The 24,597-nt window shown below is 42.3% G+C and overlaps 1 protein-coding gene and 1 long non-coding RNA gene across 3 annotated transcripts in view; both read right to left on the reverse strand.

The window, feature by feature from the left end:
- MKLN1 (muskelin 1) overlaps positions 1 to 24,597 on the reverse strand; it is a 264,096-nt gene that overhangs the window by 128,061 nt on the left and 111,438 nt on the right. The gene's annotated exons all lie outside the window — the stretch shown is intronic.
- On the reverse strand, positions 138 to 10,207 carry LOC123647739. Its single transcript, XR_006738323.1, has 3 exons — positions 9,759 to 10,207; positions 8,644 to 8,971; positions 138 to 507 (listed from the first exon to the last, which is right to left on the reverse strand). It is a non-coding gene; the product is annotated as an uncharacterized LOC123647739 (long non-coding RNA).

A 24,597-nucleotide genomic window follows, 5' to 3' on the forward strand; every position in this document is an offset into this window, starting at 1 on the left:
GTTGTTGTTTTGATTCGCATTTGTAAGTACTAATGAAGTTAAGCATTTTTTTCCAAGTGGTTTTTGCCATTCTTATTTTCTTTATGAAATATTTGTTTATATTTTTTGCCCATTTTCTTGTTCACTTTTTTCCTCTTAAAACTATAAGATCTCTTAGTAAAATAAATAAGCACTTTTTCTGTTGGATTGCAAATAATTTTTTCTACTGTGCCATTTGTCTTTGGCTCTGTTTATGGTGTTTGCTTGTTGGTGTTGTCATCATTTTTGTTTTTACCATGGTGTTTGCTTGTTGGTGTTGTCATCATTTTTGTTTTTACCATATAAAAGTTTTTAAGGTTTTACACGAATGCCTTTATCAGCATTTTCCTTTTCGGTTCCTGAGTTTTGCCTTATGTCTTAAATGTTAGCTCTCTTGCAAGATGGGTGCCTTTGCAGTTGCCCCTTTAACGCACAGGGCTTGATTTGAATTTCACTGTCACATGGTACAGGTTAAGAAGCTTGGTTTTCCTGTGGAAAGAGAAAATGTACAAAGGCAGGGTCACTAAGAGCAGGGAAGGCATAGAGACCCCATCCTCCCATTGTCCCCTGGGTGACCTGCTAGCCTCACAGGATGGTTTATGTTCCAGGGAAGGGAACACTGTCTCTCTTTTGGTCTCTTTTTTGTATACAGCAAGTGTGAGAGCAGCCTTACCAGTGAAAAGAATAATCAGACTATTTTGATACCAGGCAACCTGGATTTTGGTACCAGCTGTTTACCAGAGTTGTCCGGGAAACACACACAATCTGCCCAACGCCTAAACTTTTGGTCCCATGGGATGTTACACAAGGGAAAGGAACACAGTGGAGTCCCATGGGAACACGAACTTGTGTACAGTTCTTCAGGCTGGGAGAAGCCCCCTTCCTCAGTCCTAGCCCATCACACCTGGTCTGAGCTAGTTCATTGTCCAGGCAATACAGAATGAGCCCCCAGATTCATTTACAGCGAGCCTGCTCCTATCAAGTTAGTTAATAAGGACTCACGCAGTAAAGATGCAATTAACTCTTTTCCCCTCAACTTTTTATTTTGAAAAATTTCAAACCCACAAAGGTCAAAAGAATGGTACAATAAATGCCCTTATACGTTTTTATCTACTGAAGCATTTGAAAGTAAATTAAATACGTCATGACAATTCACTTAAAATAATTCAGCGTACATCTTCTAAGAATAAGGGCATTGTCTTACATAACTACAACATCATTTTCAGGCCTGGGAAAGTTAACAATGACTGAATAATATCTTTAAGTTCATCTTTAAATTTCTTCATTTGTCCCAAATGTCTTTTATAGAGATCTTTTTTCTTTGATCCAAGATCTTAATAAGTTCCATACATTGCATTTGATTCTGTTTCTCTAGCACAGGGCCCCAAGGTGGACATTTAGCAATGTCTGGAAACATTTTTGATTGTCATGACTCGGGGTGCCACTGGCATCTAGTGGATAGAGACCAGGGATTCCTGCTAAATATCCTACAGTTATATACCAGCCCCCCACAACAAAGAATTACCTGGTCTAAAATGTCAATTAGTGCCTAAGTTGAAAACTCCTGTTCTGGTCTGTCTAGAACAGTTCCCCATTTTGTTTATTTGTTTGTTTTTCATGAGACTGACTCTTTTGTAGCATCTAGGCCAGTTGTTTTATAGAATGTCTCACACCATAAATTTTTCTGATTCTTTCCTCACGACTAGTTTGCATTTAAACTAATGGCAAGAATAGTATTAAATACATAGATGACTGTAATAGTTAGCTATTGCTGCATAACAAAACATCCCAAAATTCAGTGTCATAATATTAAGAACCACTGGCTAGGTAGTTCTGCTGCCCTGGGCTGGGCTCAGCTAATTTTGGCTGGACTTGTTCACGCATCCAAAGACACTGGGTAAGTTGAATAGGAGCTGGTCAGTCTGGACTGACCTCAGCTGGGATGAGTGGGCTCAGTTCCATTAGTCTGTCACACTTAGCAGGCTAGCCCTGGCCTGTTCTCTTGGAAGAGGCAGGGTCTGAAAGAGCGTAGAATCATCTATTGAGGCCTGGGCTTAGAACTGGCACTTTGTCACTTCAGCTGCATTATTTTGGCAAAAGCAAGTAACAAAGCCAGCCCAGAGTTAAGTGGTAGAGAAATAAACTCCACCTCCTATTGCAATCAGTCTATCAAAGGGATTTTGTGTACCTCTTACTGCATCACATCAGGAGGTACAAAAGGTCAGGTTGTCCCACTATTAGTGATGTTAAGTTCGATACTTGGTTAAGTCATAACTAACAAATATCTCCTTTGGAAAGCTCTATCTTTTTTATACGTCGGGTGATACTTCGTGCACTGTGTCAATCCTGTTCCCCATTGTATTGGTTTCCTAGGGCTATGGTAACAAAGTACTCACAAATTAGGTGGTTTAACAACAGAAATTTATTGTCTAGAGGCTGGAAGTACAAAAATAATGTATTGGCAGGGTCATGCTCCCTCTGAAACCTGTAAAGGAAAATCCTTCCTTGACTCTTCCAGCTTCTAGTAGCCCTCGGCATTCCTTGGTGTGCAGCGGCAGCCCTTTGATTTGGCCTCCATCTTCACATGGTGTTATCCCTTCACATGGTATCATGAGGATACCAGTCATATTGGATTAGGACCCCACCCTACCCCAGTATGACCTCATCTTGACTAATTAATAACAACCTTGTTTCCAAATAAGGGCACATACTGGGGTACAGGGGATTAGGACTTAAACGTATCTTTTTTGGAGAACATAATTCAACCCCTGACACCAACAACCTTTCACTCAATGGTTTTATCTCCCACTCATGATCCTTGGGAGTTGCACAGCAGTGTTTTTCTTAAGCATCATCATTTTCTCCACATTTATTAGCTGGCATTCTTCGGTGAAGAAGAGGGTTTTGTTTTCCTATTTCTCCCCCTTCTTTCCTCCTTTCTTCCCCACCCCCAACTTTTTTAATCACTTTGAACGCATGGCTTTTGCCTTGTGTACAACCATCATTTTTATATAGCCATACAACATGTTCTTGATCAAATTGTCTCAAATTTGACTAGTGAGAGTCTTCAAGGTCAACTCTTAATGAAAGAAAGCACAAATAAGTTTTTTAAACTTTTTTAAAAATTAAATTTCTCTCTCTCTTTTTTTAAATATTACTATTCTGACTAACCCACCTCTATCATACCTATTTCTGTCATCCAGCTGAGTCAGGACTCTTGTTTTTCTCCCCAGAGAGGCTATGTGATTGTTCCTTACAGGACAAGTCTCATCCTCATCCCTAAAGCACAGCCATAATGGAAGCTGTCATTTATTGTATATTCTGATTTTTATGTATTTAATTGTCACAACCACTCTGTACATAAGTAGTGTTACTACATATTACAAATGAGAAATCTGAGGCTTAAAATGAGATACAAGAAAAAGCATGGATTTTGGAAACTGAAGGTTTGAATCCTGGTTTTATTGCCTACTAGGTATGTGATTTGGGGCCTATGTAGCCCTTGGTTTGTTTATCTGTACTATGGTGATGATGACATTTGCCTCACAAATTTGAGCCTAGCAGTTTACCTGACCCAGAGGCAGTGTTATTAGTTCTTTTCTCTCTATGTCCTGATGACCACTTCTAGGTCATGTTGGATAAATCACTGTGCCACAGAATACACCAGCATTTAATTGGAAGTTGATCTACCTCATCAATTCAGAGTATGTTCATTAAGAATTAAAGACAGTTTGACCTAAGTTTCAGCTAAAGTTTACTTTTAAGTATCTTTGGGGGAAAAGACACAGTTTGCTAATCAATTTATTAAAATAAACAATGTTGTGGGAGGGAGAACACATCCATTCAACTGCACAGCATAACTTCTGGGAAGATCTTTAGCATTTCCATGCACATTGGGAAGCTCATTTGCAAATCCATCTTCAAAACAGACTCCAGCTTTGTTCACCTGAAAACTGTGTGTTCATTCAGTCCACAAATAGTTTTGAGTGCCAACTGTGTCCCATGCAATGTTCTAGGCACCCTGGGACACATCAGAGAACAAAACAAATATCCCTGCCCTTGTTTCCCTTCTAGGTGGGGGAGACGGGTAAAAAACAAATACATTTGCAAATTACATAGATTATTAGAAGTAGGTTAAGTGATAATGAGAAAATAAATGAAGCAAGGGGTATACAGAGGATGGCAATTTTAAATAGGGTTGTCATCATTTAAAAGGTGACATTTGAGCAAAGACTTGAAAGAGGTGAGGAAATTGGCCATGTATGCATCCATCTGGCAGAACAACAAACACAAAGGCCCCTGGGCAGGGGTGCGCTGGGCCTGCTGGAGGCACAGCAAGGAGGCCCGTGCAGCTGCAATGTAGTGAATGAGAGGAAGTATTTTATTTACTTAACAAACACTTAAATAGCCCTTAGTAGTAGTACTATTTTAAGTGCTTAAAAAATATTAACCAATTCTCCCATCAGCTCTATGCAGGTCGATACTGATTTTCTCTTTTCCAGATGAGGAAACTGAGGCATAGGCAGGTTGAATAATAGCCCCCAAATCACGTAGCTTTCATGCAATAGAGCTGTGAGTGGAACTCAGGTGGTCTGTCTCTAGTGAGCCATGTTGTTAAGCACCAAAGTGTGAGGGGTTAACAGTGCTGCTTTCTTGAGGCTTAAAGTGTCAGTATCCTGTAGGGGACCACTGGCCTCTAGTGGGGCTCCATGACCTCAAGTGTGGGGTGATCCTGAGGCAACTGCCCTGGATTAAAACCAGAGGAGTCAGGCTTGAGCAACTCGCCCTGCTCAAGGAACATTTAGGAACAGCACAGGAAGAGTCTGTCTGGAGAAAAGAAGGTTTGGGAAGATTACACAATCATCTAAGAATGGTGTTAATTATCATAATAGCCATAATTTATTTAGCATTTATGCCTAGCATCATGCTAAATGCTTTACAGGCAGGAGCTGTCTAGCATCATCATCCCCTGGTTATGGATAAGGAAACTAAGACTTAGAGGGATTAAGTAAGTTTTCCAGTGTGACTTAAACAGAGCTCTGTCTGTCTCCAAAGCTATTCATTATTCTATGCTGTCTAGGAAATAACCCTCCATGGTATGTGAATTATTATTCCTTCTGTAAAAACCCTCAAAATATTCTTTCTGGAGTGGTTCGAGTTCTGAACTTCCACCTGCCTGTTGGACATAACTGCAGGTGTCAGCCTTAACCTTTCTTCTGTTCTGTGTGTCAGACGCATATTATGTGCCTCATCAGAGTCTCTCTCCATCATCCCTCAAATCCTCATTTGCTTACTCTGCCTATAGCTGACTGGCCTTGTCTGGGCACACGTAGTCCTGCTACCTAGGGCTGGGGCTGATTTGCCACTTTCCCAACCTGGCCTCCCCCTTGACTGCCACTGAGCAACTGTGGAGCATTGGATGTGGCCTGGAGAGACTAACACTGGGAAACATGACTAACACTGAGCCAACATGACCCATGAGGAGAGTAATCCCTGGTGGGGTGAATTCTGATTACTGAGAAACAGGAGAGGGGAAGTAACCAAGAAGATCGATTCCTTTTCCTTTCTCCTTCCAGGAACTTACCTGAGGCCTGTTTTAGCCTGTCTGGAGGTATTCCGCATGGCCCCACAGGTGTACCTGTCATCTCTTTGCACATGGGTGAAGCATCATCTGTCATTGCTTCCCGTCTTTCTCTGTCTCTCTTGCATTTTTTCTCTCAATCCTACTGCCCTGGGACTGCATTTCCTAAATAAAACTGCATTAATTCTTGGTTTGAATTCTATTTTTCTAGAAACATGGGGTAAGGTATCCAGGATCTATTTCTCTCAGTGGAACCACCACTTCCTAAATTCTCTTGGCTCAAAGCTAAGCTTCCAAGAGTGTCTTCCAAAAGATAATAATAGCTGATAATAGTATTGTCAATGTTATCCATATGCCTGATAGAATTTGTGTATTACCCCTCCAAAAAGTGTAGTTTGTTTGGAAGAAAATAAAAACAATTTAAAAGGTTGTTGGTGCTAAAAAGATTCTGAACCAGTAGCTCAAAACTAGACTCAGTCCTAAAGCCACTCACTTCCTGAGTGTCTCACAAGCTTTTCCCTTCCTTCCCAGACCTGCCACGGTTGGGTCCCCATTATTCTCACTGAGTGTTATAACAGCTTCCTAATTGGTCTTTCTGCTTTCACATTTTCCTGTTCCAAATCTAATCTTAATTCCATTGCCATCAGGTAAATCATCCTAAAACGGATTTTATCTTGCTCTCCCATGTTCAAAAAGCCTTTAGTAACTTCTCACTGCCCATAGAATAATATCCAAAGTTCCTTGAAAACTGGTCTTCGGTGACTCTATGACAATAGCCAAAGCCTGGCACTCAGGGCCCCCCACAAACTGTCATTTCCTGCATTTCCAGCTTGAACACCAACTCTAGTGTTTCTCTATTTATATTAGACCACCACAAATCTGGGCTGCTTGCCTTTTCCTAAACACGAGTTGTGCTCTTCTGAGATCACCATGCTTCTGCTACCGAACTGGACAGCAAATGTGCTTGTGGGCTTCGAGAACCGCCCCTCCCCACTTCCTGCCAGTGTCAGGATGCCCGCCACACCTGCAACCCTCTTCTAGGGGTTTCTAGTAGACGGGACACCAAATTATGCATTAACATATTCTGCCATCCCAAACAAAGCCCTTTAGGACGGGGTGGGGGGTACCTAGGGTATCAAAACTACGCCGGTGGGACGGTCTGTGGAGCAGGCTCTGCCTGACAGCACAGCATGAATACAGAATGCACGAGGGAGTCAGCAGTCAGGGTGGGCAGAAGCGAACAGATACACACAGGGAAGGAAGACAGCTGATGTCACATGGCAGCAGAAAGCATGAGGCAATAGAAGCTGCGAGACAGAGAAAAGAATAGAAAGTACCGAGCAGCACGGGCTGCAGAGGCAGAGTCGCAGTAATAGCAGATAATTAGAGGACAAAGCGGCAGATACTGCCTGCTGAAGAGCCCACAGATAACCCGGTTGCCAGGGCCGTGTTGTGTGCTGAATCACCGCCCCGTTCCCGTCGGTCATTACTTAAACCTGGATTGAGGTAACCTGAGTATGTCTCTGTTCTGGAAATTAAATTTTTGCTTCTTGGAATCCCTGTCAGGGAAGATCATGGCAGGAAACTGAAGGCACATTCAGCTGGGAGTTTGAAAATCATCTGATGAATTCGATATTTACAAGGATGTAGGGAGGGATGTGAGAACTTGAGAGGATACGGAGGCACCCGAGGACCAGCAACAGGGGAGGCCCAGGGCTGATGAGAAAGGGAAGGAAATGGTTTTATCAGAGTCCGGAAAGAGCTGGAACCGGGAAGGGGCACAGCTACTGCCAAAACCATGCGGCCGAAGCAGGGAGGAAAGGAGAAGAAACACCCCACCTCTTCTCCTCCTGCCCTCTCATACTCACTGGGGTTTCCCACTGGCACGCCGGGCAGGAAGCAGAGGACAGTGGGGACCAGGTGATATAATCTGAGGGGAACAGCCCCGTCGGGCACAGAGCAGGGCAGAGAAAGGTACAAGCTATAGTGGGCTGAATGGTATCCCCCTTTCCCCACAAAAAATGTGTCCACAGGCCAGGCATAGTAGCTCACACCTGCAATCCTAGCACTTTGGGAAGCCGATGAGGAGGATTGCTTGAGGCCAGGAGTTTGAGACCAGCCTGGGCAACACTGCAAGACCCCATCTCTACAAAAAATTTAAAAATTAGCCAGGCATAGCAGTATGTGCCTGTAGACCCAGATACTGAGGAGGCTGAGGCAGGAGGATCGCTTGAGCCCAGGAGTTTGAGTTTGCAATGAGCTATGACCTTGCCACTGTACTCTAGCCCAAGTGACAGAGTAAGACCCTGTCTCAAAAAAAAAAAAAAAAAAATTTAAAAAAAAGTCCAGAGCCTAATCTCTGAAACCTGAGAATATTACATTTGATGTGGCTAAAGATGTAATTAAATTCAGGATCTTGAGAGGAGGAGCTTATCCTAGATTATAGAGCTGGACCCTAAATGCAATCACAGGTATCATTTGTTTTCTTTTGCCGTTTTTTTAAAGTTTCAAAATATTATGGGAGTACAAATGTTTTTGGTTACATGGATTGCTTTTGTAATGCTTGAGCCAGGGCTATAAATGTGTCCATCACCCAGATAGTGTTCACTATACCCGTTAGGTAGGTTTTTGTCTACCCCCTCCTCCCCCTTCCCACATGTATCCTTATAAGAGAGAAGCAGAAGAAATGTTAAGAGACAGGGGGAGGAGGCAATATGACCATGGAGGCAGAGACTAGAACCAAGTGGCCACGAGCCAGGGAAATCCTTGGGCCACCAGATGCTGGAAGCAGAAGGAACAGAGTCTCCCCCAGAGCCTTCAGAAGGAGCGTGGCCTGGTCAAAACCTTGATTTCAACTTCTGGCCTCCAGAATTATGAGAAAATCAAATTCTGTTGTTTTAAGCCACCCAGTTTGTAGTAATTTGTTACAGCAGTCACAGGAAACCAGCTCAGAGGCCAAATGGAGAGTAACCAGCACAAAATCTATTCATCTCAAATGACATGATGATGCCCCCAGTTGCTTTGGCTGCACGTCTCTTGCCTACCTTTTGAATTCCCTCTGGTCCGTCTTGCACTGTGTATGCTCAAACGCTTCACATTGCATGCTCCCAAGTTATAGTTAATTTTGCACAGAAATATCGTTCCATCCAGATAAGATTATGGCATTCTCCTTCAGAACAAGAACCTTGTCTTGTACATCTTTGTATCTGATAAAAATCTCAGCACAGTACTTTGAACAGAGTGGACATTCTGTAATTGGTAAATGAGAAAGAAAGCTTCCATTTGTCCCTCTGCAAATGGAAAATAACAATTTCCACTGACTTGCCTTTCAGAGATAATGATGGCAGTATTCCCCGGAAACAACTTCTGTACCTGTAACAGAATGACATATCTGAAACACCCATTCCTGCTGGGGCAATTCCTCAGGAAAAAAACAAACCAAAACAACATTTAGTTTTAGCATGTCCTCCATTCCATGTGGAGCTGAAACTGCTTGCAGTTCACCCCAAGGAGAAAAAGGCAGGGGATAATTAAGAAAATATAAGAGCTGAGCACTGGTGTTTTCTCGGAAACTTTGATTCATTCAGCAAATATTTATCAGAGAACTACTATGTGAAAATATAGATGGTGAGGACACACACGTACAGACAGACACACACACACAGAATAAGGCTTGATCCCAAGTCAGTAATTGTCTCACAATATGATGGATGCTTTCTATAAGAGCAAAATGCTATGGGGACCAGAAAGAAATGAATGATTAACTCTATTGATGGGAGTTTCACCAAAAAAACCCACAAAACAACAAAAAAAAGAAGTCACATTCAAGCTGGTCTCTTAGGACTTCATCAGGCACAGGCGAAGTCAAGAGTGTTCCAGGACCAGGAGAAATCGCTTTGCCTGAGCTGTTGCCAAGCAAACCACACCCTCAGCTCAGCCCTGTTGTATCCACAAAGGCCTATTTTTATTCATTATCCTCATAGCTACTCTTTAAGAGAAGAAAAGACCGCTGACTACTTCCGTATTTTGCATCCAGGTATTTTATATGCTAAAGAAAGGAGATTATCGGGAGGGAGAGTTAGAAGTTGACGTCTGAAAAGTCCAAGAACAGCGAGTCCAGATAGCCATCCAACATTGAGTTAAAAATGGAAACTCTTACCTTTGCTGAACTTCTGGCTCATTTCTGAAAACATGAGGTCGGCTATCCTGTGAGAGTGTGTCGGATCAGGGCATTTACAGATCAGAGCACCCCCTTTCCTCCCGGCCCCATGCCAGGAGGCACTTCTCTGTGGCAAACACTCCTAGAGTGGGAATTACGGCCCAGGCCCTTTTTCCTCCCCTAGCTGACCTTCAGCTTGCTCTTTGGGGAGCAGCTCCATCCAGGACACCGCCCAACTTCTCTCCCAGGCCAGCCCTGCTAGGCCTCTGAGACCAGAGCCGTGCTGCTTATGAGTGGAAGGAAAACACTCTTGGGAAGACAGCCAGGAGCAAGGGAAGGACTGGCCAAAATCCACTGAGGGGCACAGGGTTCCCCATCCTCAACCTGTACCTTCCACTGGAAAATGGGGAAGCCGGGAAACCAGAATCGCAGCCTCAGAGTATGCATCACTTGTCCTTGTTTTCTCAGGAAGCCTCTACCTTCCAGCCCCTGCCAGGAAGCCGGCGGCATTTTCATGAAGCAGTAATAACAAGGACAGAGCGTTCTAGCCTGCTGGAGCCTGCTGGCTGGTCACTCTTTCCACAGCCTTTTGTTTTCATGCATCATTCCCCTCACTTGCTTCTCAGATTCCTCAGGGCTTTGAAAAAGCCACAAATGCTCCACACAGTGACACCACCCAGCGGGCTGGCAGACATCGCTGACATGCACCCTGCCCTAAGCGACCGCACGTATGCAAGCCCTGACAGCTGACACGGGACACCCAGCCATGAGCCCGGTAAAAGGCAAGACAGCTTCCCAAAAGGGCCCACCCCCATCAGCCTAGCTGGCAAAGGTGGGACTACAGATTAAGGACAGCCCAGTGCACTGATAAGTCACATATTGCTGGTTTATTCAAAGTGCATCTACAAGGTATGTAGGGCAGCGGTACTTCTCCACCCTTTCCTCAAAGATCTAAATGCAGCCAACATAGACACTACCAACAAAGCACCAGAGCAGCCTCACTGTGCCAGTTCAAATATCAATAGATTAGACTGTATAGACATGCATACGTGGAACAGAGGCTCTTAACCTTTAGTTGTGTTTCAGAATCACCTATAGCCCATTTCAAACCACAATCCAGAGCTACCCTATCGGAATCTATGAAAATAGGGCCCAGATATGTATATTTTAAAAAACAATTTGGCAGTGTTGGTTATAATATGGAACAAGAGGGCTGGCATGGTGGCTCATGCCTGTAATCCCAGCACTTTGGGAGGCCAAGGCAGGAGGATCACTTGAGGCCAGGAGTTTGAGACCAGCCTGAGCAAGAACGAGACCCCATCTCTATAAAAAATAGAAAAATTAGCCAAGCGTGGTGGCGTGCACCTGTAGTCCCAGCCACTGGGGAGGCTGAAGTGGGAAGATTGCTTGAGCCCAGGAGTTTGAGGTGGCAGTGAGCTATGATGAGGACACTACACTCCAGTCTAGGCAACCTTGTCTCAAAAAAAAAAAAAAAAAGAATGTAGAACAAGACATATTCTCATATATCATTGATGAGATATATAAAACTTGGTTCGGCTACTGTGCAGAATAAACTGGAAAGCAACCTAGCAAAGTTGAGAATGTGCATATCCTATTCCCTAGCAATTTTTGTTCTAGATATATTCCCTAGAAGAGCTCTTACGTGTGTGTCCAAGGAGACATACACAAGGACATGATTTACATCATGATTTGGAATAGCAAAAAACTAGACATAACAAATATCCACCCACAGAAGACTAGATCATAGAATATTTAAACAATGGAATACTACATTGCAGTATTATATAGTATAATATTACTATATTATAAAGAATGGATTAGCTCTGTAAGTATCACATGGATAAATTGCAAAATCATGATGTTGAGAAAAAAACAAGCTGCAGAAAAATGTGTACACTATTTATATACATGTTTAAACATTCAAAACATACTGTGCAGTAAAACTAAAAACTGTAAGGGATCCCCACCAGCTTCAAGAGACTGGTTACCTCAAGGGAAAGATGAGATGGAAGGGCCTTCTCTTGTAACTAAAATGTTTCATGTATTTTTTTTTTAAAAAAGTCCTAAGCAAATCTGGCAAGCTATTATTATTGATTAAATCTGAATAGTGGATCCATGTCCCACAGCTGACTCAGAAGGTCATCCACAGCAGAAGGATCTTTTGAGAGCCTTAGGATTCTCGATTACAGAAAATAAAAGTCTGATCCGTATGGTGAGCCACTCCCGTAGACACATATGACACTAAGGAGCCCTCTCCATCATGCATGCACGTGGAGCTGCTTGTCATTATGGAGTGTTGCACAAGTCCCCTCACCCTCTCTTACCCAGGTGCCCTCCTTGTGACCTCCTGGGTTTGTGAGCATCCTAAACAGAGTGGAATGAAGATAGGCATTGGTCCATATGTGGATGTCATTATTACAATCATACCCAGAAATTCCCAAACTTGGCTGAAAATCAGATAAACTTTCAATGCAGTTGTCCATGCCCCACATTCTGAGTATATGATACAGTGGTTGAGAGGTGAGACTCTGGAATCTATATTTTTAAAAGGGTTCCCAAGAGATTCTGATGATCAACCAGGTTTGAGAAATGATACCTAACCACGGTTATGTCCTATTGACGTTTTCAAAGAAGGTGGATAGGGAGAGAAATGGGAGGAAAAGAAGCAAGAAAATTAAGAGGAAAGAGAGGAGGAAGGAAGGAAGGAGGGCGAGAGGGAGGCTCCAAACCCACCTCGAATCCTTCCTACTCTATTTTTCCTAGACCTCTCCACCCCTGCATTATCTCTTTGTCTCCTGAACTTTGCTAGATCTCTAATAATCTGTAGCATTCATTTGGCAGTTATGTACTTCCCTGTAAGTTGCTGTAATGGACTACTGTTTACTCAATAGTTTTATGTCTTATTTCTTGAATTAGGCTAAACACTTCTTCAGGACAAAGACTGTATCTTGTTCATCTTTGCATTTCTATAGTGCCTAACATGACGCCTCACACAGAGTAAGCAATAAAGCATCATGATTAAGAATATAAGACAAAACAAACTCAGAAATGTGGCAGGATACAAGATCAATATGCAAAAAATCAATTGTATTTCTACACATTAGCAACGAACAATCTGAAAATGAAATCCAATGCAATTCCTCTCAAAATCCCAAGTATTTTTTTATTTTGAAGAAATTGACAAGATGATCATACTATTCATATGGAAATGCAACCCAGAATAGCCGAAACAATCTTGAAGAGGAAAAACAAAGTTGGAAGACGCACATTTTCCGATTTCAAACCCTACAATAAAACTATAGTAATCAAGACATAAGGCATAAGGATATACATATAGATCCATGGAATAGAATTGAGAATCCAGAAATAAACCCTCACATTTATGATCAATTGAATTTTTAACAAGGGTGCCAAGACAATTCAATGGGGAAAGTTTTTTCAACAAATGGTGCTGGGATAACTGGATAGCTGCAAAAGAAAGAAGTTGGACTGTCCTTCACACCATATAAAAAAAATTAACTCAAAATGGATCATAGACCTAAATGTAAGAATTAAAATTAAAAAACTCCTAAAAGAAAACAAAAATAAATCTTCATGACCTTGGATTTGGCAATAGTTTCTTAGATATATCACCAAAAGCAGAAGTAACAAAAGAAAAAAATAGATAAATTAGACTTCGAAAGTAAAAACTTTTGTGCTTCCAAGAACACCATTGAGAAAGTGAAAAGACAACCCACAGAATGAGAGAAAATCTTCTCAAATCATATATCTGACAGGGGTCTTATATCCAGAATATTTTTTTAAAAACCTATTACAACTCAATAATAAAAAGACAAATAATTAAAACATGGGCAAGGAATTTAAATAAACATTCCTCCAATATAGACAAATGGCCACTATGCACATAAAGAGATACTCAACATCATTACTCATTAGGGAAATGCAAGTCAAAACCATAATGAGACATCCCTTCACACCCACAAGGACGCTATCATAAAAACAGACAAGAACAAGTGTTGTTAAGGATATGGAGAAATTGAAGTCCTGATATATTGCTGGTGAGCATGTATTAATAAAATGGTGGCAGTACTTTGGAAAAGTTTGGTGCTTCCTCGAAATGCTAAACATATAGTTACCAAATCACACAGCAATTCCACTCATCAGCATATATACGAAGAAAAATGAAAACATATGTCCACACAAAAACTTGTACATGAACGTTCACAGTAGTATTTGTATATAATGGCCAAAAAGTGAAAACAATTAAAAAACAATGATGTACTCACACATGGTACAGTATGGATGAACCTTGAAAACATCATGTACATAAAGGAAGCTGGTCTCAAAGGATCATATATTGTATGATTCCATTTATATGAAATGTCCAGAAGAGGCAAACCCATAGAGCCAAAAAGTAGGTTAGTGGCTGCTTGGGGCTGGTAGTCAGTTTGAGGGTGGGGGGCAGGAATGGGGAATGGTTGCTGATGAGTAAAGGGTTTCTTTTGAGGGTGTTGAAAATGTTCTACAATTAGATAATTGTAATGATTGCACAATTTTGTGAATGCAGAAAAAAATTTAACTGGACATTTTAATTGGGTGATTTTTCATGGCATATGAAATATATCTCAATAAAGCTGTAAAAGAAATTTAAAAAATATAACCCAGTTTTGAATTCTAGCTCAGTCCCTTACTATTGCTGAACATACCAAGCTCATTCTTTCCTCAGGACCTTTGCATTTGTTGTTTCCCAAGTCTGCATGGTTGGCTTCTTCCCAATTTAGGTCTAAATGCCTCATACAGTATTGCACAATATCTTTCCACTCCTGTCAATCACTGTCAATTACCCTATTTTAGTTTTCTCACAGCATTAATCACTATCTGAAATCATCTTGTTTCTTGGTTTACTAGTTTCCTATTTGCCTTTCCTATAGAGTAATAAGCTCTGTGAGAATCATCTTAGTCACTATTGTATCCTTATGTCCAAAACAATGTCTGGCACACAGTAAACATTCAATAAGATTTGTTGATATTGATGAATGGAAGGTGGCCAACCTCCAGGCATCACTTAATCTCCCTAAATCTTCACTTCCTAGCTATAAAATGGCATAATAATACATATGGCATATATGTATTATAATGGTATAATGGCATAATAATAATTACACTTAGTCCGTAGGATTGTTGTGAGGATTGAATAACATGAGCATGCAAAAACATAGTTCATAGCAGTCAATAAATGTTAATAGTAATTATTGTTACTATGAATACCAGCACTGCTAGTCTATGATTAAAATGGTCCAGATGAGGACAATAAGCACCTGAACTAAGGTATTATCAGTGCAAAAAGAATGCCTGGGTCCCATCTTCAGGGCTGGACAACCTTTGTATTCAAGGCTCTTAGAATCTGGTCCTTCCTTAAACTAATTCAATAAATAAGAGCTACAGTGATTATTGGGATCACCTGGATTATAAAGGGGAAACAATGAAAAATAAAGAAGGAAAAGGAGGGCAAAAGAAAGTCTAAAGAAAATTGGCCTAAAAAGAAGAGAAAAGGAAAGAATGGCAAGATCTTATATCTATTGATCATGATCCATTAATATTTTTCCTTTTCTTATTTATTTTTACTGATACATACTAGATGGACATATTTTCAGGGTACATGTGATAATTTAACATACTCATATAATTTGTACAATTAATTATGGTAAACTACAGTCAGCCTACTGATCTATCGAACACTAGGTCTTATTTCTTCTATCTAATTGTATATCTGTATCCATTCATCAATCTTTCTTCTTCCTCCTCCCCACTCCATTAATGTTTTATCCACTTATTAAATATTCCACAGAATTTAGTGAGCTTTCCTTTACTACAAGCACAGTAGCCACTTGATATTTGGCTCTTCCTCAGTGACTTAAAAGATCCATGTCATGAAGTCAATGAAGCATAAACGTGAACCACACCGGGAGTGAGGCCAGTGTGTGGAAGCAGGTCATGCAGCTCGGGAGTGACTTTTACCTGCCGATCAGCATGCACATCTAGGCTTGCCACGTTTGTAGTAACCCCAATTAAAAGTCAAACAGAGTCCCTGAAAGGTATCCTCTACTATCTTTTGTGAAAGAAATGATATGCTATAGTGCCATATCAATCAGGAAAGTTATGGTTATGTTGCAAAAACAAATCCCCCCCAAATCTCAGGAGCTGTATATCTCGTTCATGCTCCTTGTCCATTTTACGTCAGCCATAACACTGCTCCAGTTCATCCTCACTCCAAGACCCAGGCTGATGGGGCAGCTCTTATCTGAAACATCACTGGTTGTCGTGGAGAGAAAAGAAAAATGATGAGCCACACTCTGCCCCAAATCAACACACATCACTTCTACCCACATTTCACTGACTAAAGCAGCAAGGTGAGGAGGTTAATCATCCAGTAGAGAGAGGCACTGGAAGGAGAAAACCTGGAATGTTCAGAGAATAATGAACTTACCACAAGTTGTAGTCACTAATTTGAGAACTTGAAAAAAAAAAAAATGCCTGAAGGGGTCTCTCTTAAATTTCAATAATGCCTCACACTTTTTTCAGTAGAGAGAAAAAATTAAGCACATATGTAATGGGATTACAAATACAACATAAGAAATTATCATATATAAGAAAATATGCAATATACTCTAGAATCCAGACATAAGAAAAATATAAATAAAGGAGCAGAAGGTCTTTGAGAAGTCCAGCTTGTCTCTTGGACCTCTGCAGATTCTTCCTAGCCCTCCTGGGCACTCCAGACACAGGGCAATTCCACTGATTTCTCCAGGAACTGAAGCATCCTGTCTTTAAGGAAGTTGGAGAGTTGTGTGGTTGATAACTGGTTGAATACCGAGAAAGGACAGACTCCTGCTAGAGGCTCGGCAGCTGTGACTTACAGTAGTAATGTCACTGTATTTTTAGGAGATGTAGTCTTTGTTTACTAGTATGTTTTATGACTACTTTTTTCTCCAAATCTAGAGCCCCCAACCACTCATGGCTTCTTTAAAGGCATCGTGGTTGTCCTGGGCTAGATGGTGTCCCTCCCCAATCCCCAATTCGTATGTTGAAATCCTAACCTCCAATAACTCAGAATGTAATCCCTATAGGAGATAAGATCTTTAAAGAGGTAATTTAGTTCAAATGAGGCCTTCAGAGGGGCCCTAATCCAATGTAATTGTTGTCTTTATAAGAAAAGGAAATTTGGACGCTCAGAGAGACGCAGGGCTGTGCACACACAGAGGAGAGACCACGTGAGGACACAGCAAGAAGGCAGCTACATGCAACCCGAGCAGAGAGGCCTCAGAAGAAACCAAACCCACCGACACTTTGATTTCTAGCATGTTTCCGCATGTCTGGAAATCCCGAGTATGTGTCCTCCTGTCTAGAACAGGTCTCTGAACCCTGCTCCTCCCTTCAGACCTCTAAGCCCTGATTCTGAACTTAGACTTTTCTTTCTGGATCCACGTGCCCACCGCTCTTTCTCTACCAATGACTCAAGCCCACCTCTCCCTCCCCTCCCACACCTTTCCCCCAATCTTTTGTAGTCTGAGGCTGCCCTCAGCTGCCCCACTGGCACCTGTGTCCTCCAGGTGCAGGGTGCTGAAAAGTGACAGGCATAAAATGAAGGGGAGGGGACAGGAGAAGCAGGCATTGGGGAAAATGCTTCTGAGTTTCGTTCCCCGTGGAGGCTCGACACTCCTGGCTTCCGCTACGCTTCCTCTTGTTCCTCCTCTTTAGAGGGGTGACTGAATCTGATTAGAGGATTTGTGCAGACTACACAGGGTATGCTGAGCCTGGCACCCCCTTTCTTCCTCTCAGGTATGTGCCTGTGCACAGTAAGCATGTCACCTTGCCCTGCTCATCCCACCCCAATCCCCAATCCCAGCGTGGGAAGGCCTGTCCTGGTCAAACATTACTCGTGACAGGATAAATAAGTCTACCTGAGTGAAACTCCTGCAGCTGTACCATTAGCTCTCATGATAAACATCCTTTATCAGTAATCGAGGTGGTTATGGACTGAATACCAACCCGTCAAATTTATATGATGATATCCTACCCTCCAAAGGTGGTGGTACTAGCAGGTGAGGTTTTGGGAGGTGATTAGGTCACGAGGGTGGAGCCCTCATGAATGGGACTGGTGCCTTCATAAAAAGGACCCAAGGAGCTCTACTATTCGAGGATATAGCAGAAGTTGATAGTCTGCAACCAGAAGAGGATCCTTACCAGCACCCGCCCATGCTGGCACCCTGATGTTGGACTTCCAGCCTCCAGGACTGTGAGAAAGAAATTTATGTTATTTATGAGCCAGCCAGTCTATGGTGCTTTATTACGGCAGCTTGAACTGATTAAGACAAAGGTGATATTCTGGTCTCCATCTGCTTACTGTTTGGTCTCATTTCTCATCGTGACCAGAACCAGAGATAGAAGTGGGAATGCTATTAAAGGGGTCTTCTCAGAGGCCAAAATTTAAGAGACAACTCTGTGCCCAGCCCTAAGAAAGGGGCTTTACATATGCTAGTTTATTTAATCCCTATAACCACCCCCAGTGCTGTGTGTTATTTCCCCATGTCACATACAAGGAAACTGAGGCTCAGGGAAGTTAAGAAACTTGCCCAAGTTCTCACAGCTAGTGAATGGCAGATCTCTAATTTCAAAGCCCAAGCACTTTCCACTGCTTAAGAGCGTGTCTTTGAGTGCCAACAAGACACTCCTCAGGGAGTATTCTCATCTTGGTTAATGCCTCGTCCTAACCAACTAAGCTGACAATCAAGTGACATGCAAGGAGCAAGGTGATTATAAAATTCTAGACCCAAAAACCTCAAGAAATCTCTTTTTCCCCAGAGTTCTTGGAGGAGACTTTGAACAAATGACCTCTCTTGCTCTCCAGCTTATGCTCTTGCATCCCCGGTTGTACAATAATTCAATAATACCCAGTCATACTTAAGTAAGACCACATGTCATATTTTTCTGAGACTGTCCTCTGCTCAGTTGCCCCTTCACTCCCACTTGCTGTTAAAAAACAAATGTGTGCCCCATTGCTTGGATGACACAAAGTGTGAAATAATTATAATGCCTAATGGATCAGCTTAACAATATATGAAAACCAGAAGTCAAAAATTGATGAACAGAAAATGATATGAAAATGTCAGCCATAGGTGGCTGACCCTTAAAACAGACAAGCTGCAGAAGATGTTCTGCTCTGATCCCTGAAGGATGGTCAGCTGGCCGGCCGACCCACAGCCGCTCTGAGTCAGCCAACGAACTCCCCAGATGCCAAGGGACCAGGCGGGGCTCCCAGGAGCTCAAACCACTGCCACTTTCTTTTCACCTTTCCAACCCAAACTCAGAAAGTGCACGGGCACCCCGCAGGCCACTAAGCACATTCCCGATTGTCCTCCAGGGAAATTGAATGCTGAAAAACGGAACTTCTCCAAAATAGTGGTTCCAGCCAGATGAGGAATTACAGAAAAGACAGCCTTCCATGGAAAATACCCTGGCTCCAAATCCCCAATGTCTTCATTAGGGAACTGAAACCACAGGCACACCAGCTGGTCTCAACTGCTTTGAAGCGCTATGGCGTGGTGGAAAGAGCAATGCTGTAGGGCTGACAATAAGGGACAAGCCTTCCAGGCCCCAGCTCTGCCAAGCTCTAGCTGGGTTATCTTGGCAAAGATACTTAACTCCTCTGGGGCTCACTTTCCTCATTTGTCAAATAAGGTTTGACCAGACCATGATGCCTTCTGGTTCTAAAATCCTTTATTGTTCATCTTTGGATTAGCATTTCACATTTGAGGAAAATGAAACAAGTTCTTGGGTGTTACGCTTTGCAGAAACCCTGCAATTCCGGTGATCATGCCTGTCTCCTTTTCATATTCTTCATTGGCTTCCCTTCCTCCACAAGATTAAGCCCAAATTCTCCAGCATGGCATTCAAGGTTCTTTGTGATTGGCCCATGCCTACCTATCTGGCCACCCTCCCCTCACTCCCACCAGCCACATATTCCCATCAATCACATATTTTATACTCTGGCAATACTGGACTACTTGTACTTCCTCATAATACCCTTACTGCAATATCAAATATTTATTATGTACTCTCTGTTAGACACTCACATTTGTAAACCTTTGAATATACTGTTCACTTTCACTTGGCTTGGAATGCCTTGTGTTAATTAGGGTAGAGCTTGCTGCTGTAACAGACAAGCTATAAAATATCAGTAGATTAACACAATATAATTTTTTTTTCTTGGCCGTGTGACAGTTCAGTGTGGCAAGCAGCCTTCCACCCAGGGTCCTTCTATTGTGAGGCTCTGCCAGCCTCTCAGCTTCAGCATCCTTCACTTCAGAGCTGGCACACCAGAGAAGGCAGCAAAGGCACCCCTTCTTCACCGGGCCCCAAAATGACCCACATCACTTCTGCTCACATTCCACTAATGAGGACAGGTCACCTGGCCCCACTGACATGTACGGGGCATTGGAAGTTGGTTTGGTCACTTTCCATTAAAATGTTGCCCTGTGGAAGGACAGCACAAATCTTTGACGGTCAACCAGCCATCTCATGCCCTTCCTCAACTTGTCTACTTGACAAAGGCTTATTCACCCTTGAAACCTCTGTCCAAGTGCAAGACTTCCCTGTGAAGTCTTCCCTGACCTAAGTAGGCAGATTTAGGTCCTCCTTTTCTTTGTCCCACTGCACTTTGCATGCTTCTCCATTATGACATTTGTCACAGTACACTGTGTGGTTTATATGCCAGTCTGCTCGATTGGATTACGATTCTTGAGGGCAGGAATCTTGCCCAAAGTGATTAAGTTTTCTGAAAGTTTAGCATAGTGGCTGGTAAGTAGTAGTTTTGCAACAATCTTGAATAAATGAATGAATATTACGAGTGAATGAAAGAATCAATGAATGATTACCCTAAGGAAAACAAGCTAGTTTTTAGCGAGGAACAAAGACCCCAGTTAAAAGAAAATGAATTGGTGATTCAAGGTCATCCAAGATGTTAAAAAGGAAATAAGCTTCCCATATAAATGTTACAATTATAATTAATATTTTTATTATTATTTATTTATAGTCTGTCTTTCCCATAAGCTCCATGAGGGTAGGAACCTCACATCTACTGTTCTTTGCTCTGACTCCAGCACTCAGCACACTGTCTGGCACATAGTAGGTACTCGAAAAATGTTTTGGATTGAATCAATGGATAAAGAAATGAGTAAATACATGAATGAAGACCACACCCTTCGTCCCATTGCCGTATAATAAGTGCATGACTTGGATCATAAGAGGAAGGCGTGGCTGGACCAGTGGAAGGTTACCACCATAACTAGGAAAACAGCACAGAGTGCACGTCAGGACCTTACTTACCACCACTACCCTGTACAGCCCATGGCAGCATCATCTTTATATGGGAGGAGGAACAAATGTTATTTGAGGAAGCTAAAATCTCAATGGGAAAGCTAGCCTGGGAGTAAATGGGGACAAATGGACGTCTCTAAAATGGCTGGACTATGAAATAGCCTCTGTAAATTGGTTAATGAGAGAAATAGGAAGAAAGACTGCAGACAAAAAGAGTCACAACTGTGAAAAATACATTGATTGAGAAAAGATAAAAACATTTTAAAAATTGTTTTGAAGAGATATTGCAATGAACTGAATGTTTATGTATCCTCAAAATTCACATGTTGAAACCTACCCCCCAAGGTGATGGAATTAGGGGGCGGGGCCTTGATTAGGTCGTGAGGGTGAACCCCCATGAATGGGGGGTGGGGCGGCCATTGCATTGGCAGTTTACGATCAACATCTCTGCATGGGCTTGGTCCAGATATCATGGAACTTTGCAAAGTCCCACATATGAACAAGTTAAGTGCCCCTATAAAAGAGACCTTGGGGAGCTAGCTCACCCCTGCCACCATATGAAGAAACAGCAAGAAGACACAGTCTCTGAATCAGAAAACAGGCCCTCGCCATACCCTGAATCTGCTGGTGCCTTAATCTTGGACTTACCAGCCTCCATGACTGTGAGAAATAAATTTCCATTGTTTATAAGCCACTCAGTTTATGGTATTTTGTTATAGCAGCCTGAATAGACTAAGACAGATATGAAGAAAGTTTTTAAAATGTTTATAACACATTTATCCTCCTCATACATCCCAGGTGACGAAGTTCGGCTTAGATATCTCACATGGCTTCACCAGATTACTTACCAGATTGTGCAATGGGAATATCGGATGAGAAGGGCGATGTGTAAGGGCATTGGTGGTTTACAGTCAGCATCTCTGCATGGGTTTGGTCAGGTATCATGAAACTCTGGAAAGTCTCACATATGAACAAGTTAAGTTCCAGTGTGGACTGCCTTGTGGTGACAGTGAAGTTGATGCTGATGTTGACAGATGGACTTTTTCCAGAAACTGAGCAAAGACATTAATGGTAGGTCTGACAGTGACTAAGTGAATTGAAAATAGGATAGTGCCTTTATTGCAAACACCCTTGGTGATAGACAAGAACAGGACTCTCTGCCTGCTCTCAAGAGCTCTCTGTCTCTCCTGGTGGCAGAAACTGCTGTGAGCTGGGCACACGGGTAGACTATATTTCCTAGCTGCTCTTGAAGTTGGCCAGGACCATTGACCAAGTTTGGTCAAAGCAATGTGAAAGTGATGGGTGCCAGTGGCAGGTGTGATCCACAAAAATCCTCCTGTGCATTTCACTGCAGGCTCCTTCCCACTGGCTGGATGGAAAGGACTCTGGGAACCTTGAGGAAGACAGAGCCACAAGTTGGAAGAAACCTATGTCCTTGAATTATTGCACAGAATCGATCACCATGTTCCACAGGCCTCCTCCCCTACCAATCCATGTTGGACGGTGACAAGAACAGTCCACTTTTACTGAGTCAAACCATTGAGATTTTGAGGTCACTTTACAATAACAATTAGCCTATCCTGACTAATACAACCCTATTTCCCAACTTTCCTCTTGGTCATAAGTAGAAAGAGAGACTACAGTAAATTTCTGGAATCTCAGTACATGGCTTTGGAGGATCTAGATAAAAGAAGGCACAGCAACCAAGCTGTGAATATTACATCCAGTTCTGGAGTGAGTTTTAAAGCCTTTGAAATTCCCACAGAGCTGAAGCATGCATGCTAGCCTCTGCTTATCTAACTGTCCCCTCTGGACATTTTGATACTCTTAGGAGAACAGTGAATAACCATCTCCAAACTAGTTCTCGTGTGAACTCCCAACACAGCCTATTTGATTTAATATGTTCAGGGTCTAGACAAATTATACCACATTTAAACCTGTTTTGCTTTTGCTTTTGTCTGCTAAACATGGTGATTAAGAAGAAGAAAAAATAAATTGGTAAGCAACTTTGTGTTTAGAGGTATATTTTTTTCTAAATGAGTATAAAATGTTGTGGTTGAGCACAGTACTAATGTACAATTATGGGGGACCCAGACCCTGGGGCAAAAATGAGGTCTTTGGGTGCCTGAAGATATTATTGGGAAACTATTGTTTACTTGCCAGACTTTAAAAATTAAATCCTTCTTCAAGTAGCCTCTGGGTGTTAAGGACAATAAATAAAGATGTGCTGATTGAAAACATTTAAAAAACAACTTGTTGCAGACTTCAAGATAATAAGGGATGAATTCACTTTAAAACAGAATATTCCAAATTTATCTGACTGGCCCAACAAAGCACCCCCTCAAAGTGCCGGGATTACGAGCAAAATCTGGAATCTGGCAGGGTACAGTGGCTCATGCCTGTAATCCCAGCACTTTGAGAGGCCAAGGCAGGAGGATCCCTTGAAGCCAGGAGTTCAAGACCAGCTTAGGTGACAGATCCTGTCTCTACAAAAAAATAAAAAAAAATTTAAAAAACTAAAAATTAGCCCGGTGTGGTGGCGCATGCCTATAGTCCCAGCTACTCGGGAGGCTGAGGCAGGAGGATTGCTTGAGCCCAGGAGTTCAAGGCTGCAGTGAGCTATGATCTTGTCACTGCCCTCCAGCCTGGCAACAGAGCAAGATTCCATCTCTTAAAAAAAAATAAAAAGTTGGAATCTACAGATCTACTCTCTAAAGATGCTCCACTGATATGGTTTGGTTGTCCCCTCCAAATCTCATGTTGAAACTTGATCCCTATTGTTGGAGGTGGGGCCTGGTGGGAGGTGTTTGGGTCATGGGGGCAGATCCCACATGAATGGCTTAGTGATGAGTGAGCTCTTGCTCTATTAGTTCACACGAGAGTGGGTTTAAAAGAGAGTGGGACCTCTCCTCCTCTGCCTTGCTCCCTCTCTCGCCATATGACACGCCTGCTCCCCCTTCACCTTCTGTCACCAGTGGAGGCTTCCTGAGGCCCTCATCAGAAGCAGATGCCAGCGTCATGCTTCTTGTATAGCCTGTAGAACCGTGAGCCAGTTAAACCTCTTTTCTTTATAAATCACCCAGCCTCAGGTATTCCTTCATAGCAATGCAAAACAGACTAAGACATCCAGCAAATGAAATTTAGCAGGGGCCTGGGACCAGAGCTCTAAAAAATGCTAAATAGCTTCTGTTAGTTGTAAACCTGGGCCCATTAATGGAAAGGTGACAACTCATCTTCCTATCTTGATAGTGTCTAGAGAGAGAGGAACTCTGAGATGGTCAGGGCCCAGGTGGGAAAGAGGAGGTAAGAAATCTAGCAGAAAGTCTCATTTCTTAGAAGAGCCTCTGTGGGGCTGAAAGGGTATCCCATAGGACAGTAATTTTCTCTTTGGGAAAAAAATTATATTGCCTCATATTCAAGGGGTTTAAACAACGCCCTGATA

Source organism: Lemur catta, chromosome 11 (genome assembly GCF_020740605.2).
Source record: "Lemur catta isolate mLemCat1 chromosome 11, mLemCat1.pri, whole genome shotgun sequence".
Lineage (NCBI taxonomy): Eukaryota > Metazoa > Chordata > Mammalia > Primates > Lemuridae > Lemur > Lemur catta.